At 36.8% G+C, this 19,328-nt stretch overlaps 1 long non-coding RNA gene across 1 annotated transcript in view; it reads left to right on the forward strand.

The window, feature by feature from the left end:
- The first annotated feature begins 6,821 nt into the window (after positions 1 to 6,821).
- The window catches only part of LOC113603427 (uncharacterized), a 255,703-nt gene continuing 243,196 nt past the window's right edge, over positions 6,822 to 19,328 (forward strand). The window contains exon 1 of the long non-coding RNA XR_003425011.2: positions 6,822 to 6,983. This is a non-coding gene — a long non-coding RNA (uncharacterized LOC113603427). The remainder of the gene's footprint in view (positions 6,984 to 19,328) is intronic.

Here is a 19,328-nt window from a genome sequence, read left to right on the forward strand (position 1 = left end):
ATCTCTTCTGTCGTCACTGCTGTACTTGGGATAAGACTGGCCCAAGTCATATTGCCAATGAGGTCTTATAAGAAAGCTAATATAATGGGTACACACAGGGATTGAACCTGTGACCCAGTCCTTATTAGCAACTCTACCCAGCAGAACTGACTCTAAAGAGGTTGCTGAATTTCTTTCCGATAACCCCTGCTGTTGTAGCTCCAAGGTCATGTGTCTGACTCAATAAAGATAGTTAACTTGAAAAAGTCTTTATGCCATTTTTAGAATATCTGGAGCAGAATGATCTCAGCATTAGACCGTGTTTGTAAAGGGCATTTCGTTTGTGAGAAGATGAACACATTGCTATTCTGGGGACCTACAAGACAATGTTAATTTTTTTTCCATTTTTTATCCTAGGGATGGCTTTGCAGGATAGTTACTGGGCTAGAGAAATAGCATTCTAGCTTAGTGTGTAGCCAAAATTAAACAGAGAGCTGTACAAATATACCAGAGAATTTAGGACTATCTGCTTAGGTGAAGCTAGCTATTTTAAGAAAAAAGAAGGTATTTTTAGCTAAGTGCCTGTTACACATCGGATGCTCAGTTACACATTTTTACTTACAGTATTATTATTCCTTAGAGATGTTATTTTCCCCAATTTATACATATATAACCTGAAGCTTAGAGTTAAATAACGTGTTCAGGGCTACCTAGTTAAGTAAGTAAATTGATCACCTATTTCTATCTTAAAAATTCTTCCCATCCTTTCAACGGTACTAAACTTGCTCTGTTAACCTGTTATCCTTAGCTTCTATGAATAACTGTGGTATATGAAATGACTGAAATTCTGCTTCAAGTTTAATCTTAGCTGCCACAGATGTATAACATAGTGCCCATCACATCAGCCAGTTCAGAAAAGACCAATAATATTTACTCAAAATTCCATTTAATTTCATTTCAGCTTCCTTCCAACGTCATGGGTGTTTAATTTTTTCAGGGTTCCATCTTTCTTCTGTAGTTCTGGATCATGGTTTTTCAGCAGGTCTGTGCAAAGCTGATGAGCTTGCATTTTTAACAAGACCTCTCCCCACCCCTGCCCTAGTCCCAAACATTCTGAACTAGATGATCCCAGGACACAAAGACCATGCTGAGAGGAGAGAGCTAGTTCTCTCACTGCATTTAATTTGAAATCTGGTGTGAAGGGAAGCTGATGCTTTGAAGACATAAAGATTTTGTTACATCTTGGCTCTCTTATTATTTACCTGAGTAAACTTGAACACCTTATCGGATTTCTTAAAGTGTCACCTTCCTCATCTATAGAATAGACATACTAATAACACCCCTTTCATAAGATTGTTGTGAGGTTAAAATGAAATACGGTGCTTGGCACAATGGATATTCAATAAAAATTTTCCTAAAATTAATTACAAAGATTGTGCTTCCTACATGATACAGGATAATTCCATAGTAAAATCCATAAGAAAATTCAGAGAAAAAATTAGACAGTGGTTGAGAAAATCAATGAATGAGTTATTCTTGGAAGTTAGAATTTGAGACATTTCAACAAAATTTGTTATGTGTCTACTCTTCTGTGTGTTCTAGGCACTGTGCTAAGTACACATATATTTTGTAGACCTATCTAAACCTTGTGGATGATGTACAGGTGGGCAAAATACTACACTTATGTCTTTAGTTGGAGACAAATATTGGATTGAGAAGTTCTTGACTCTGACCTAAAATGGTTAGATTTGCAGATATTTAAGTTTCAAGTCTTTAAAATATAAACGGATTGCTACTAAGTGAAAAAAATCTATCATTTTCTCCAGGCATAAAAATAATGTAGCACATATATATGCTTTGCTTAGATTTGGAATTCTAGTAAACTACAGAGCTTTAGCCTGAATATTCTCCCTCCTCACTTCTTTTGCATGACTTCAACTTTGGGACTTAAATGAAACTCATTTATTTTGTGAGTATTTTAATAACATATTAATTATGATCAGATTGAAATCTAATGACTAGCTCCCTCAGACTGACAGTCACTGGACTATTTATATATACTCTCCACCCTTTCAGTCTGACCTACTTTGACAGTTCAATTAAACCAGTTGACTTTTGAAGTTTGTTTATGAAATGGCTGGGGAATGCTGACTATTTGGGGTGTTTGGCATTTGTACAACACACCATTTAACAAGTTCCCTCAGTGAATTTTGGAGTCCAGGAAAACATCACTGTCTAACCTGTTAGGCAAATCACAGAGTCACATATGGAGAAATGGAGTGTTAGTCTTCGTGTGCACACAGAACCTGTGTATATAGTGCACACATGTCATTTCCCCCTAAAAAAACAAACTAGCTCTTTTGTGTATAATTTGATTGTTGTCAGGCTATGGTTCTCAATTTCATGTTAACTTGAATGGGATTTATTAATGTCCTTAATGAAAAACTTTTTCATCCACTTATTTGTTCATTCATTTATTTAACAGTTATTTACTGAGCACCTACTTTGCTTTAGGTGCTGTAATAGACTCTGGAAATCAGCAACAATGACAAAAATAGAATTATTCTCTAAAAGGGCTAGACTGATATTAAGCAAATAATCCCATGAATGATTTACTAAGTACAATAGCCATATGTACCACAAATGAAAAACAAAGGTTACTATTTTTGTTTGTTATTATTTTATTTCATTTTTAATGTTTATTTATTTATTTTGAAAGAGAGAAGAGAAAGTGAGAGAGACCATGTGACCAGGGGAGGGGCAGAGAGTGAGGGAGAGAGAGAATCCCAAGCAGGCTCCATGCTTAGTGTGGAGCCTGATGCAGGGCTTGATTCCATGAACTGTGAGATCATGACCTGAGCCTAACTGACTGAGTCACACAGGCTCCCCTATTTTATTTTTTGTTTTAGATATTACATCTTCCTTCTGTTAACATTTCCCCATCCCCCAGAATATATATCCTGAGATTCTGTGTTTGAACTACTCTTTTATACCTACATTGTGTAAAAAAAATATGAAAAATACATTTTCAAACTTTTTTGAAATTTCTATTTCTAAGTGCATGATAATGTATATATTCCATGATATTCAGGATTTTTCAGGAACTGGTGTGTGTGTGTGTGTGTGTGTACACACACATATGTATTATGTATATATATAAATATATATGTGTACAATACATATATGTGTGTGTGTGTGTGTATCACTGCCTTTGATACCTTTGATATTGTCTTGTGTTGACCACTGTCTTATTTATTTAAGTCTTAGTTCTCTATGCAGACCCCAGGCTCCTTAAAGGCAGGTCCATACCTGGTTACTATGCTGCTGGACACACCTTGGCTCCAATATGTACTTAAATGATATGCATTGATTTGCTTATACATTTCTTCCTGCTTATAGGTTATAACTGGATGGACATTGATCAATGGTCAGGATCATTGTAGCCTCATAAGTATACCTATTTTTGACTATTTTTCAAGGTTACAAATCTTGTTGCAAATCATAAAAGGCAGTGTTAACCACCCTTCTTGGCTCCATGACTTTGCAGGTAAATTACCAAAGTTGAACTTATTTCAATTAACATACTAACCTCATACTTCTCAGTGTTGATATAGAAGCATATTGGATTTAGACCTATCCGCTACCTAAGGGAAACAAAGGAATGAAGGAGCGACATAAATCGTTATTAGTGGATGGTAGAGCTTCACTGAATCTGAATTTCTGCTTGGTGGTTGAAATGTGGATGGGATCCAATTACTTATTTCCCAATACAAAATATAAAAACTTCAAAGCCATTTGAGGAGAGAAGCTATTGTTGCAGACTACACCCAGGCTTTCATAATTTTGCTTTGTTTTTATTCGTATCAGATATTTGTCCTAAAACTTCTTTTATAACCTCAAATGCCTTCCCCCCTACTTTTGCCTGTAAGTGGATTTATACTTGCTTTATTTTTATTTATTTAGGTTTATCTAACAAGAGGGTTGTCATAACTTTCTCTTTTTTTTAAGTTTTTCTTTAAATTCCAGTTAGTTAACATATAGTGTTATATTAGTTTTAGAAGAATTTTGTGATTCATCACTTACATATAATGCCTAGTGCTCATCACAAGTGCCCTCATTAATACCCATTCCCCATATAATCCATCCCCCTGTCCACCTCCTCTCCAGCAACTCTCAGTTTGTTCTCTGTAGTTAAGAGTCTGTTTTATGGTTTGCTTGTCTCTTTTATTCCCCCATGTTCACCTGTTTTGTTTCTTAAGTTCCACATATGAGTGATATCACTTAGCATTATATACTTTAGCTCCATCCATGTCATTGCAAATTGCAAGATTTCATTCTTTTTTATGGCTAAGTAATATTCCATTATACACACACACACGTGTGTGTGTGTGTATATCTATTTTATATATATATATATATGTATATATAATATACATATATATATATGTATATCCACCACATATTTATTCATTATTCGATGGAAATTAGGGTTCTTTCCATAAATTGGCTATTGTTGATAATGTTGCTATAAATATTAGGGTGCATATGTCACTTCAAATCAGTATTTTTTGTATCCTTTGGATAAACACCTAATGGTGTAATTGCTGGATTGTATGATAGTTCTATTTTTAACTTTTTGAGGTGCCTACATACTGTGTTCAGAATGGTGGCACCATTTTACATTTCCACCAACAGTGCAGGTGGGTTCCCCTTTCTCCACCTTGCCAACTTTTGTTTCCTGAGTTATTTTTTTAGCCATTCTGACAAGTGTGAGGTGATAACTCATTGTAGTTTTGATTTGTATTTCCCTAATGATGAGTGATGTTGAACATCTTTTCATGTATCTGTTAGCCATTTGTATGTCTTTCTTGGAAAAGTGTCTATTCATGTCCTCTGCCCATTTCTTCACTGAACTATTTGCTTTTTGGGTGTTGAGTTTGATATGTTCTTTATAGATTTTGGATACTAACCCTTTATCCAATATGTCATTTGCAAATATCTTTTCCTATTCTAAAGAGTGTCTTTTAGTTTTGTTGATTGTTTCCTTCACCGTGCAGAAGCTTTTTATGTTGATGAAATTCCAATAGTTCATTTTTGCTTTTGTTTCTCTTGCCTTTGAAGATGTATCTAGTAAGAAGTTGCTATGGCTGATGTCAAAGAAGTTGCTGTCTGTGTTCTCCTCCAGGATTTTGATAGTTTCCTGTCTCACTTTTAGGTCTTTTATCCATGTAGAATTTATTTTCATGTATGGTATAAGAAAGTGATCCAGTTTCATTCTTTTGTATGTTGTCGTCCAGTTTTCCCAACATCATGTTTTGAAGAGATTATATATTTTTTTCCATTGGATATTCTTCCTGTTATGACTTTCTAATTAAGGAAGAATGATGGGGTAGATTGGAGCAGTTACATTTCTGCACTCACTCTCTATAGGCACCCAGCAAGAGGCAGTATATTGCAAAGGATAAGAGCTATCTCTTGCTAGCAGCAAGTTTTTTTTTGGCTTTACATCCCAGCTTTGCTACTTACCAGCAAGTTGACACTGGTAATGTAGTTAACATACTTGTGCCTCAGCACTTAGTTCACTGAGTTGTTCTGAGGATTTCATGAGTTAATATATAGGAAAAATTTAGAGGGGCTGTCAAGGAGCTCACTGCATATTATCCTCTGTAGTTGTCACTAGTATTACTACTGTTATGCACTAGATATTCAGGGGATGGGGGTTTGGTGGTATTACCTCCAGGAACAAATGTACAGTCAGGCCCTGCTTTCCATTTACATTGCCTCCTAACAGAACTCTGGACTGAGAGAAATATATATATGGAACAAAAGAAGAGTGAAGGATATTGAGTTGGTACTCAATAATTCTGAAAGCAAGTTTCCCTGGTTAAAGATGAGTTGTAAAATGAACTTTAGGTATTTACTCATGTCTTCATCTCCAAGATAGTGGAAAAGGGATAACTATTAAGAGTAACACATACTTAAGCATAGCTTCAAAGGGCAAGAACAAGAGTGAGAGAGAGAGAGACATGCTGGTTACAAGTGAAACCCTAGGTCTATTTATCAAAAGAACAGTAATCAGAGTGACAGGCTTAATCAAAAGTTCTGCCTGAAAAAAGACGGCCCAATATCAGACTTCAACCAATAATATTAGCAACTCCTTTTAATCTATATATAATTGCTATATATAGCAATCTATATATTTAATCTATATATAATCTATATATAATTGCTACAAGGAGGACAGATTGAGTTAGAGGTATGGGGAAAGGACACAAAAAATATCCCTTTGCCTGTGCTATACTCAGGGCTTGCTGCTGAATCTTATCCAGATGTTGTGGCCTAAGAATTTGCAATCAAGTAAGGAAGATAAAGTGAACCACATAGTTCACTATTAAAAAGGGTTGAGTAAGATATATTCCATACGGAAAAATCAAGAAAATACATAGGTATTGTGGTCAGAGATTCAGGCTGGGCAATTTAAGAAGGTTTCCTGGAAGAGGTGACATTTACTAAAAATTGAAATTTACAGTGCTTTGCTTTGTGTAAGAACTATGTTAAGTGTTTATATATATGAATGATTCCATTTTATTCTCAAAACTACCCTATGAGGAAAAGATATTTTTCCTGATTTTACAAATGATAAAAAGAGACTTAGATTTAACAATTTCTAAAGTTTACAAGTAGTAATTGCATAAATCTGGTTCAAACCAGGTTGTCTGACCCCCGAGTATTAGAGCCTAACCTCTGTTCTACTGCCTTCTTCCACTTTGTCCTACTGTTTCCTAGTAGGAGATAGGAAAGGTCCAATCGAAAGAATAAGAGAATGTGTTAAGAAAACAGTAGATATTACAATTTGTTCCATAGACTTCAGTTAGCACACAGTTTGTACAGGGCCTGAGGCTGACAATGGAGACAAAGAGTTACAAGGTACAGTCACTTCTAAGGAGCTGACCCTTTATTAGTGGACAAGGCCATGAATAAAGAATGCCAGATGAATAGCGCAAGTAAGTAGTGAAACTTTAATTGATGATTATTTATTAAGCACCTACCAGGTACTGAATTAATAGGGTTATAAAGATAAATATATCTCCTACTTCTAAGTGTTTTTGTAACTTGTTAGGTGAGATAATAAATGACTATAGTAAAAGGCAAGAAGTGGTAAAACCTAGCAAAGAAGATATTTTTTTAAAATATGGGTCCAGAGGAGGATATAGGAATTAGAAAACTGGAAATATCCATTATGCACGGAGCACATTAAGTACTAGCACTCTGCTTCAGCATTTACATATTTTTTATCATTAATTTTCACCAAAATCCATCAAAAGTATAGATATTTACCCTAATTTCTTGCATCAGGACACAAGGGTACATCAAAGCTAAGTGTTTTACTTAAAACAAAGACAGTAAGCAGCAGATCTGTTCTACTGCCACGCTTTTTTTCTTTGAAGGTAGCCTTTGACATTTGATGAGATAAGAAGGGAAACAGATATGGAACAGTATAGTAGCCAGGCTCCCAAGTATCGTCATCTTCCAATATCCAGACTCTGTTTAGCTGTCGGCTGGAGGACTTTCTTGGTTTCTTACCACATTGGCTTTTCCATATAGCATTTCAATGAAAGCAAGAAAGCAAAAGAGTCACAGAAAAATAACAACAGCAAAATCACAATATTTTGGAACCTAATCATAGAAATGACATCCTATCTCATTTACCATATTCTACTCATGAGAAGCAAGTCACAAGATCTGGTCCTCAAGCAGGAAAAAGGGATTATACAAAGATCTCACTACCAGGGGACAGGGACCATTGAGGACCATTTTAGAAGTCTGCTTGCCACATATTATACATCTTAACACTTGCTGGAATATAAAAATACTTATTTTATAGAAATAATGAGAAGTATTTTTTTGAGAATTAGAATTATTAGCCTTAGGTTTCAATAATGATTCCAAAATGTAGTAGATGTATAGGAAGGGTAATTATTTTAGCCTCTCTAAATCTCTGCTCATTTTTAAGTGCCAATAATAGTTCTTTGTTCACAGCATTATTAAGAATTTTAAATGACTGAATGTAATTACAAATATCTGTTAGAGCATCTAGAATATATGAGGCTTTAAGGAAATTCATTAGATCTGATGTTGAGGTGGTGTGTTAGAAAGTTTAGTTGAGGGGCTCCTTCCTGGCTGGCTCAGTCAGAAGAGCATTTGACTCTTGATTTCAGGATCCTGAGTTTGAGCCCCACATTAGGTGTAGAGATTACTTAAGTAATTAAAACTTAAAAGAGACTTTAGTTGAAGAGGAAATCATAATTCTTTTTTAATGTTTATTTATTTTTGAGAGAGGGAGAGAGAGAGAACATGAACGGGGAAGGTGCAGAGATAGAGAGGGGGACAGAGGATCCCAAGTGGGCTCTGAGATGACAGTGGTGAGTCAGATGTGGAGTTTGAAGTCATGAGCTGTGAGATCATGACCTGGGCAGAAGTTGGATGCTCAACTGACTGAGCCACCCAGGTGCCCAGAAATCATAATTCTTAGAGAAATTTAAAAGCGTAGACATGGATTAGAATCCATGTGGTCTGCCTGTAATCCTCAGCTATTTGCTAGCATGAAAAAGAGTTTTTATGAATGTAGAGACCAGAAATAAAAATCAGTTCTCATTTTTCAGAAGCCCTCTCCTTTATATTGCCTTTCTTATGTGTCTTGTGGAAACTAAGTTACTAAAGGATGCTGTCTCATGATTTCTTGGTCTCAGAATTTAACATTGGCTGGCTGGTTATGATGCCTTAGAGGAAGTATTGAGCCCATTCAAAGGAGAATGAAGCGGAAGCAACTATGAGTGCTTCCAGTGATAGAGAAGCCAGTGATCTTCTGTGGTGGTGTAAACACTGGTGTCTATACATAGGAGATTTTGCTCTGCTTCGTTCTAGAATGAACCAGGAATCGAACTAACAAATCAGGGCCCCAGGTATGTCATGTTGTTCTATTGGTTTGAGCCAACCCATGGATATATAGATTAAGAGAGTATCATAGGGTCTGTTATCAATGCTGGGAACCATGAGAGTGAGCAAAGATTACCAAAGAGGCCAGAGGTACTGTTTTCAGGCAGTTAAACAAACAGCAGTTATTTGGACATCAGTTATGTGTTGGATATCTGGGATACAAAGGTACATGGCAAAGTAAAAAAAAAAAACATCAACAACAAAAGCTGTAATAGTGACTTGTATTGGCTATAGTAGAGAAATGGTCTGAATCAAGTGATGTGAAAACATACGTGGAAAACAGTTATTTCCAACTGAGAAAATTAAGAAAGAAGCCACATTTGACTTGACAGTTGAGTGAGTATTTGCTGAGTCTGGAGGTACATCAGCTTATTACAAAGCAGAGGTTCACTGAAGATCTGTTATCTACCCTTACCTCTGTTTCTGTATCTAAGTATCCAGTGATTTGCATGGGGGTCTGGAGCCTCCTGGAAATGAATTTATGAACTCCATCCTATTCATCCTTGGGGTTCAGGGATGTATGAGCATCTATGAGGCCTATGGAAGTGGTGCAAAGAATACACAAACACAGTAGTCTTAGAAGAGGATTCATCCAACTTGAAAGAAAAAGGATATAGGTCAGTAAGCCAGACTCCACACTAGAGCCTGAGGGTCATAGGGAAAAAAGTGGCTCTAAGTATAAGTGCATTGTTTTTGTACCTGAAATGAGCCAGAATGAGCCATCTGTGTAATGTGTATGTTTCCTAGAAAGGGAAGTATTGTATCCATAAATATTAAAATATTTGTAACAACTAGTTGCTCAAGCCAGCTGACTGAGGAATCCTGCAAATGATTAGAACAGTGAGATTCAGGGGCAGGTGGGGTGGGGAAGAGGTGAATGTGCTCAAGTAGATTGGAGAGAAGTAAGTACCCGAGGTGTCAGAATTAGAGGTGGCAATGATGCCGACAGCGGCCAAAAGGAATGGGTTAGTGTCTTGGAAGTAGAGAACTGCATGAGTAGAGGCCATGATGATGTGAAATTTCATTTCAGAAGAAAGCACACAGCAATGCTAAAAGAAAAAAAAACATGAGGGGCACCTGAGTGGCTCAGACGATTGAGCATCCAACTTTGGCTCAGGTCATGATCTCACAGTTCCCAAGTTCAAGCCTGCATCAGGCTCACTGCTGTCAGTGCAAAGCCTACTTCAGGTTCTCTGTCCCCCTCTCTGTCTGCACCCCCCACCCCGCTCACCCCGCTGCACCCCCCACACTCGCTCTCCCAAAAATAGAAATAAACATAAGAGAAGAGAGGAGGGGAGGGGAGGGGGGGGAGGGGAGGGAAGGGGAGGAGAGGAGAGGAGAGGAGAGGAGAGGAGAGGAGAGGAGAGGAGAGGAGAGGAGAGGAGAGGAGAGGAGAGGAGAGAAAACATGAGAAGGAGCCTGAATTGAGCACTGGTGGTAGGGTGACCAATCAAAGCAGTTTACCTAGGACTGAGAAATTTTTCAGAATGGGAACTTTCCATGTTAAACTGGGAAAATACTGGGCAAACTGGGACAAGCTGGTCACCCTTACCAGAGGGATTTGCAAATATTGTGTGCTAACAATGGGAACATTGTAAGATTTTAAAGGAGGACGATGATCCTAAACAATTGAGGGTGTTATTGAGAATCAGCCATTCTGCAGATGGAAGATATCAAACAAATACAGGCCAGGTACTCATGAGGTATAACTTCATTTTTATACTGACTTGTGAAATTTAGTTTTACTGATTTTCAGACATAATCCACCTTCAATTTCCCAATTCTCAAATATAAAGTGTTGGTCCAATAGCTGAACTGAGGACATAATTTCATGGGGCCAAAGCTGATAACTGGGATTCTGGATTGAGATCATTAAAATGTTGGTTCAGAAATAAGGCTGAGCCAGAACTGGTAAGGAAAAAATAGAGGCCCAAATGTCATAGTAGGTGAGGATGAGGTCTAATCTAAAGTTGCCAAAGCCATGGATTCAAAATGGGGTCACACAGATATGACCTTGACCTAGGGAAACAAGATAAATAACAAGCAGGTAGAGAGCAATTGTCATGGAAAGAGGGATCATTTACAGGAACAGTGCTGATAAATTACAAAGAATAAAGCAGTTTTATTTAAGCTTATTTTAATAGACGAGCAGTTAATGGTAAATGAATAGCTACCTTGGTTTAAATATCCAGAGGGAGGGGTACAGTTTGAGCCTACTTTGGGGGAAAATTCTGTAAGTACTAGCACAATGTCTGGAACATAACAGGTCTTTAGTAAGTACTGGCTTTCTGTCTTCTTTCTTCCTGAATATGAGGGAAAGCATAGCATTTTTCTAAATTACATGCCTTGCAACAAGTTGATCTGATTCTAGTCCTTTCTTCATACTGATTCCAGAACTATCATCTTCCAAAAATAATAGATAACCTTTTAAAATCACTGTATTAATTATTGTTTAAAAACTAAGATTCAAATTTCCTGGTATTCAAGGCCTGCCTATTTATTTACTTATTTACTTATTTACTTATTTATTTGAGAGAGAGAGAGAGAGAGAGAGAGAAGAGGAGCTCACCCAAAGCAGGGTTTGTGTTTTACCCAAAGTAGGGCTTGAGTTCACCTGATGTGGGACCCGAACTCATGAACTGTGAAATCATGACCTGAGCTGAGGTCAGATGCTTAATGACTGAGCCTTCCAAATGCCCTCAGGCTCCTTTTAAACCTGACCCCAATGTCCTTCTCCAGTATTGACTCCAGCCATTCCTTATCACACATTTTTTTATTTGAGACAAACGAACTCTCTCCTTTAAAAAAAATATGTTCACTATTGTAAATAACCCATTTTGAAGAAAAAACAAACAAGAATGAAATATGGAGGAACACACATTAGAGAATAAACTTAACAAATAATATGCAAGATCTACATGAAGAGAACTGAAGTGTACTGTTGGGGACCTCAAATATAAACGAATGAAATAAAATGCTCTATTCTTGAAAGGACTCACATAATCATGCTAATAATTCATATTAATTTATTCATTCTATACATTTGGTATGATATTACTAAAATTTTTATTCATTTTCTTACTGAACAAATTTCATATGAAAAAAATAATGTCTAGGACATTATTTGATTGACTGGGATAGGAGATAGTCTTAATAGATACTAAAACATATTACAAAACTAGAATAATTAAAAGTGTATACTATTACCTACATGGACCGGTCAATGGGATACCATACAAATTTTAGAAATAGTACCAAATATATGTGAGAACTTAAGTATGTGGTAAAAGTGACATTTCACACTGGTGAGGAACTGATAGACTATTCAATGAATGTTGTTAGAATATCTAAGCAGTCACCTGTAAAATATTAAAATTACTTTCATAGTTCACACCTAAATGAACTCCAGATTTAAACACAAGTTATAAACTGCTAAAAATATTGGTCCAATAAATGGAGAATAATTTAAAAAATATTTTTCCTAGTATGACACTATGTCCAAAGGTGAAAGGGAAAAAGAGAAAATAGGTAAATACCACTAAAAAAGTTTTTGAAATTTATATTATAAAAAAAACATAAATAAGGTCATGAGAAAACATGGAACTCTGGGAAGCATTTGCTAATATCAAAGGGAAATGGCTGTGAGCTCTATAAATCAATAAGAAATAGGCCAACATTCAATAAATAAATAAACAAAGGAAATGAACAAAGAATTCACAGAAAAGAAACACAACTGGCTGTTAAACACATAAGAACCTGTTTGACTTCACACATCATGTAAGGAATGTGAATCCAAACTACCCAGGTCTTCACATTTACTTCTCAGATTGGAAAACGTCAAAAATCTTGATTATATACTATGGGTGTGTTAGAGTATAGGGAAATATGCTCTCTCATAATTCACTAGCAGAAGTATAACTTGATATAACCTGTATAAAGGAAAATATTGACAATCTCTAAGAATTCCATTGCTTAGAATATTCCTCTAAATTTACTGAAAGGAAAGCCTTGCAAAAGTCCGAAAGAATTTTCAGATTCCTGTTGCAGTTCATTGATATCTTCAAATTGTTCTTGTTGAAAATTTGACATAAAGGATCCAATCATTTCAGAAATGGTAGAAATCGTAGTGATTCTCTCATGCATGAATTCCCTTTGTAACTATTTCACCACCTCTCAAGACAGCTTGTCCTATGCATTTCACCTGTTAAAATTCACTTCCTTAAGTTGAACCCCAAACTTCTGACCTTCACTCTGCCTTTTGAAGTAGCCACAAAATTCTACCAATTCACAATGGTATGATGCTAGATTCGAGGTTAACACTCATCTGATTTAATAAACAGCCTTTTTTTTCAGCCTTCACTCTAGACAAACATGTCTAAGGCAACATTTTTCTTTGGGGAAAGTGGGTGCAATCAAGGCTCCCATTGGTCTTGATTAAGTAGAGATCATTATTTCATGTGCCCTTTGTTGCTCTCATATGCACAGAGCTTACCTCAGAGTGAAGGTGGCACTTAAAGAAAGCTCTAAGAAGCAGGAGACTCGCATTTCACCTGGGGATGGATAAGCTCCTTCCTCAGGGCAGCACCTTAATCAGAGTTTTTATGATTTAGCAAGGGAAATGTCAGCTATGATGCTACCCCAGAAAGAAGCATATAATGAGCAAGTAGATGGATCTTCTTTATGGCTATTACTGTACAAGTGTCTTTGATGATGAGAACAAAGAGATGCAAATGAAAACTAGGGACAGTCTTCTGTCTATAAATGTTTCCAGCATCTGGGATCTTTTTCCTCAGCTTTAGTATCAAAGAGATACAGTGAACTAGAGCCCCACAACCAGTGGGCTCTCAGGTGCACCTGGTTCCCTACTGAAGTTACCAGACAGATGCTTCAGAGAAAGACAGCAAATGTAGGAAATTGAATTTACTGGACAACTGTGGAGATGGGGGAAGCATGGCCATATGCATAAAGTTGGCAATTCATTTTCCCACATGATACAGTTGAATAACTAAAAATGCTAACCAATAATAATGTCATAGGTAAAGATTTATTAGAAAGTTGTGATGTCTTTCTGAACACATTTCTATTTGTGGGGGTGGGGGAATTGTGTAGGTAGTTTCTCATTGCATGGATAACTACTCAGTGTGGCTATAGGAATTTCATAGGTAGCATTAAAACAGGGGACTCTTTTCCTTGGAATCTTGGATTTTAAGTTTTAAGCATGGGTCTCAGTGAGTGCTCTGGTCTTCACAAGATGGCATCTATTATCAGAGAAAAAATGCACAGGACTGGGTCAAACAGTCAAGGAAGATTTCATTCAAGACTATTACAGCAGGGGGAAAAGATTGAATTCAACTCTACTGACACAAAAAGCAGGAGAGGTTTTAGGCACTGGGTGAGCTAGTGGAAAATAATAGAAGGATTTTAGTGGGGATGTTGGTTGGTGTGATTAGGCCATCTGATTTTTCTAATTGCTGCTTATCAAAGTTTTGCTCCTATAGGCTATAGTCTATAGACTAGAGTCTATAGTTTCCTACCGAAACTAGAATATAGAAGCACTATCTATATTAGTGATTTTGACTCGAGGGGATGGCTCCCAGGTCCTGGAGAAAGACATTACTGGGTTGTAAAACTGGCAAGAGGCTGGGAGAAGATTTATATCTCAAAGGGGCAGAGAAAGAATTTACAATTGCAAGTTTTCTAAAATAAATGTTCTAAGCAAAGGGAAGTCAGGGACCTATGTCAGAAATAAACCTGTTTAAAGTTTAGTCAAGTTGAGGGAAAATATAAGACCATATTGGGCCAACTTAAGGCATAAAGAACTCTATATTGAATTCCTGTTGAGTCTAGAGAGGGAAAAAAATAGAATTTTGAAGAACTCAGAAAAGTCAATCATACCATCAAATATGGAAGATCTTTTTTAGCTTGGGGCTAGATTGTGAGTAGTGTCAAAATTCTGAGAATGGGGCCTTCTTCCTATAGGCAGAGGACAGTTCCTCACTGGGTTCCCCATCCCTAATTCTGTCACTTTACCTCAAGCAACTTCATATATGAAAGTTAAGCCTTAGAGACTAGCCTGAAAGGAAAGAGAAACAATGGAAGAAATGGTTGACAGGCATCTAAATTAGGTGCCTATGCACTCTATCTCATTTAATTCTGACTACAGTCTTAGTAAGTATTTGTTTCTAACCCATGCAACAGATGAGGATGTGTTGAAGTTTAGGGAACATAAGTATTTTGGTCATGGTGAACAGCTAATGTACATCAGAGCCACATCATAACCCGGTTCTTTCTGGAACTTAAGAAATGTGTTTTTTGTTTTTTTGGTTTTTTTTTGGTTTGGTTTTTTGTTTTGTTTTGTTTTGTTTTGTTTTTTTGAGTGTGTATGTGTGTGTTTCTTGGAAAGTTTGGGACAAGACAAGTCACAGTTCTATGTTTTTGCCCTAAGCGTATTGCTCATAGTACAATAAGCAGAGTATGGGCCAATCTACCATCACTCTATCCCCTGCTTTGTAGCAGAATTATCCTTATATAATGCAAGTTATTATAGTAGGCTTCTCCCTTGCTTGAAGCCAATGGTTTCCCATTTTCTTCAGAATGAAGTCCATGTCCTAAACTGAGCCTACAAAATCCCAAACAATCCATTCCCTAGTCTCTAACTACTCTTCCCCCTTGCTTACTGTGCTTCAATGTATGAAATCAACACACTCTTTCCTCATTACACCAGACATGCTCCTGCTGCAAGACCTTTGTACTTGCTCTTCCCTCTGCCTGAAACACTTCCAGATAGCAACATGGCTCGCTCTCTAAGCATTTTGTTGTGTCTAATGGCTCTGTGCATTTCTTTTCCTGTGAAATGTCTATATGTTTTATTTACTTAAAATTAGGTTTTATTCTTTGTTTTGTTTCTAGGAGCTTTTTATGTATAGGAACATAAGTGCCTCCCCCACTTTATTTCCTTGATTTCCTCAAGGAAACTTAAAAAATATGTAGCCGAATATATTACTTTTTATTATAATTACTTATAAATCAAATCATAGTTAAGATTTCCTCACTTAGAGATTGCAAAGGAATACACTGATTTTTCTTTTTTCAATACTTATATGGTTTTATTTTTACAGTTATATTTCTAATCATTTACATTTACCATTTGTGTGATATAAAGTTGGAAGTGTAAATCCAAATTTATCTTCTTTCTCAAATGAATATTTGCCCTGATACAATTTCCTAAAAATTTTTCTCTCCTCTACTTACTTTGAGAACCCACCTTTATAATACCAAATTGCCATATGCACTTTGCTTTATTTCTGGATTTTCTATTGTATTTCATTGGTCTCTCTTTCTGATTAAATAACTGATGCATATTTAATGTATGCAACTGCATCTGCTGAACAGTGAAGAAGTCAGCAGCATCTGTTCAGAATTGGCCTCGAGTCCCTTGTGGAGTATGTCTCAATGCATAGTTTATATCCACATTATACTGGATATTTGTTAAGACTGCATTCCTGGACTCTGATTTCAAGAAAGTCTCCATCAGAATGGGGATGGGACCCATTTTCACATTTATCTGAAAATAAATTTGACAACTAATATTCAGATGAAGTTTAGAGATGGAAAGAAGGAAAATCCATTCAACGTTTTTATAATGGATGCCTATTTGATCCTTTCTTTTCCTAAATCCACAGAAAGATACTCTGTTTTACCATATAAGCTGCAAAACCAGGAAGGAGCTATTACAGCTCAAATTGCAACACTTTTTGACTACCACCCTAATTAGTGGGTGTGAATTCCTTTGGCATCACTTAATGACATACTAGTTGTTGAACCTGAGGTAGGCCAGGCTGGAGCATTAGCCAAATGGGGAGAACCAGGAGGATTAAGTGATTAATTGGAATTACTCTGTCTCAGTTCTAGCCACAGCACTGTATCAGCATCAGCACATCAAGAGTCTCTAATTTGTATATTCAGAAAACCAATGCCAAATGGGAGGAGTCACTGTGCTAACATGTTTGCTAACCATATTTAGAGTCAATAAATTAAGATTAGTTACTTTGCATATAAAATCATATCAAGAGTGAAAATAGAAGCAATCAGAGGAAAGCAGTTCCTCACAAAAGGCCTTAAGATCTCTGTGCTTCCATAGTTCAGTATTACTTATTCTTGTTGCAGGGTACATGAGGTCCTTCTGCTTTTACATAGCTTGAAGTCTCTCACTGAAGACTCAATATTGCTCTAATAATAGGCCTCATACCATAATTGATCTGCAGAGGCTATTTAGGCACTGGAGAAGAAGAGAGATCCTCCTTCCTACACAATGTTTAGTGGGCCAATTCAGAGACTGTGTCAAGGTCCTATGGTCTTTTTCCATATCTGGGGAGAATAAATAAATGGTTTATTTATTAATAGGAAGACTTAGTTTACATAAACTGAATAATTTTATAGTCAGTTTTTAATGTTGAATAATTCTATAATAAATACAAACAATTTTGGAAGGTTCCATTTTGTTGGGTTACAGCTATACAGAAATAAGTGAAATAAGTGGAAAGCAGAAGAGGGAAGGGTAGTTTTTAAGAGTCACAGAAATTGGATAGAGTTATAGGGCAAATTCAAATCTCTGTTCTCAAAAGCTGGGAGCAGGCTGGGAAATATTAGAAGCAGGACAGAAATATTAGAAGCTAGGTGAATGGAAAAAAAAATCAGAGATGTTAACACAGACCAATGGCAGAAGGCAGAGAGAACTGGGATTGAATTTGACAAATTGGGGCTCTTGTCATGGGTGGGCCAGCTGGAGGAGGAGAGCCTTCGGTTTTGGGTCTTTCATTATTTTCAAATATTCCTAATGTTCTATAGAAATTCATCACCACAGCTCCAAAGAATGAAATACAAAATTCATAAGAATTAATGTTATTTCTATTCTGTTATAGAGCCACAGTCTATAATTCATTAAAACCATTGACCATTGTCTATCCTGATGTGGTTACATCTTCTGAAAGGCATTCTGACAGAACCAACCAAGACCAACTATTCCTCTTTTATATCTCTGTGCCTGCCCTTTAAGAAGCATCTAGAATTTCTTAGTATAAATGTCACGACTCCTTCCATAGCACTAGGAATAACCGCTCATACTTACAGTCTTCATTACAGAGATGGACACAGTGATACTTACAGTAGACTGCAGTCAGAGTAGGTAAACTAGACTAGAAAGCTTTGAAGGACAGGTCAGTGCCATGGCAGTAAAGTAGGATGAAGTTCCCAAAATTTTCCCACGTGCGGAAAGGAGGGTTTAGTTTTAAGAGATAAAACTAAAGATTGAAAAGATGAGATTTAGGGGCTTGGGTGGCTCAGTTGGTTGAGCATCTGACTTTGGCTCAGTTCATGATCTCATGGTTCATGAGTTCGAGCCCCACATTAAGCTCTATCTTCTCAGCTCAGAGTCTACTTGCCTGCTTTGGATCTTCTGTCCACCCCCCCTCCCCTGCTCATGCTCTTTCCCTCAAAAATGAATAAACACTTAAAAAAAGAGATGAGATTTATTCTCAGGCTCTATCAGTACCATGCTTGCCAAGGATCAGTGGGATGATGGTGTGGGTGCAGCAGAAATCAAAGCAGTTGTGGAAACAAGCTAGTGGCGCTATTCTGTGCTCTACTGGAGAGCAATAAGGACAAAGACCTAGACACAGATGAATACGTGATACAGCTGTTTAGTAACAAGTACCGCATAGACACTGCTCAATGAAAACAGACTCTAGCACCAGTGTCAGAGCAGGGCCTTGGAAGCACAAGCGTGTTTGGTTGTTGGATTGTGGAGATACGTAGGGTTTCCACAGGAAGGTTGTGGGGTAGGTGGACACTGTCAAGGCTCAAGGCAGTAGCTGGCTCTTTACCTAGTGTATAGCAGTATTTTAGTGTTTATTTGGGTCACAGATATAGCTCTATTGATACACACAGGCAGAATATCAAAGTTTCAGAAGATAGACATGCTATGCTGGGTTGGCATATGCTGTGTTTATGAGTGTACAGTCCTTCTAAGGAGCTGAGGTACTGTTATATACATATGTCCCAGAAGATGTTGGCTAGAAATGAGATTGATGAACCCTTCATTGAAAAAAAATTCCAGATCAAAATTTAATTTTATTTTCCAGGAGCAACAGCTTTTTCAGTGTGGGATGCTAGATTCATGAATTGGCAGACAAGAAGGTCTAGAAAAAATCTGGACACACAGCTTGAGTTTCTGTGACACTCTATTTTTCAATGATACTTAGTAAACTCAAAATCAACTTAGAACCTCAAATCAATCTCGATGGGGGTCTCAGAATTATCAGTCACAAATAGCATATGGGCATTCACATTGTATC

Source organism: Acinonyx jubatus, chromosome D1 (genome assembly GCF_027475565.1).
Source record: "Acinonyx jubatus isolate Ajub_Pintada_27869175 chromosome D1, VMU_Ajub_asm_v1.0, whole genome shotgun sequence".
NCBI classification, from domain to species: Eukaryota; Metazoa; Chordata; class Mammalia; order Carnivora; family Felidae; genus Acinonyx; species Acinonyx jubatus.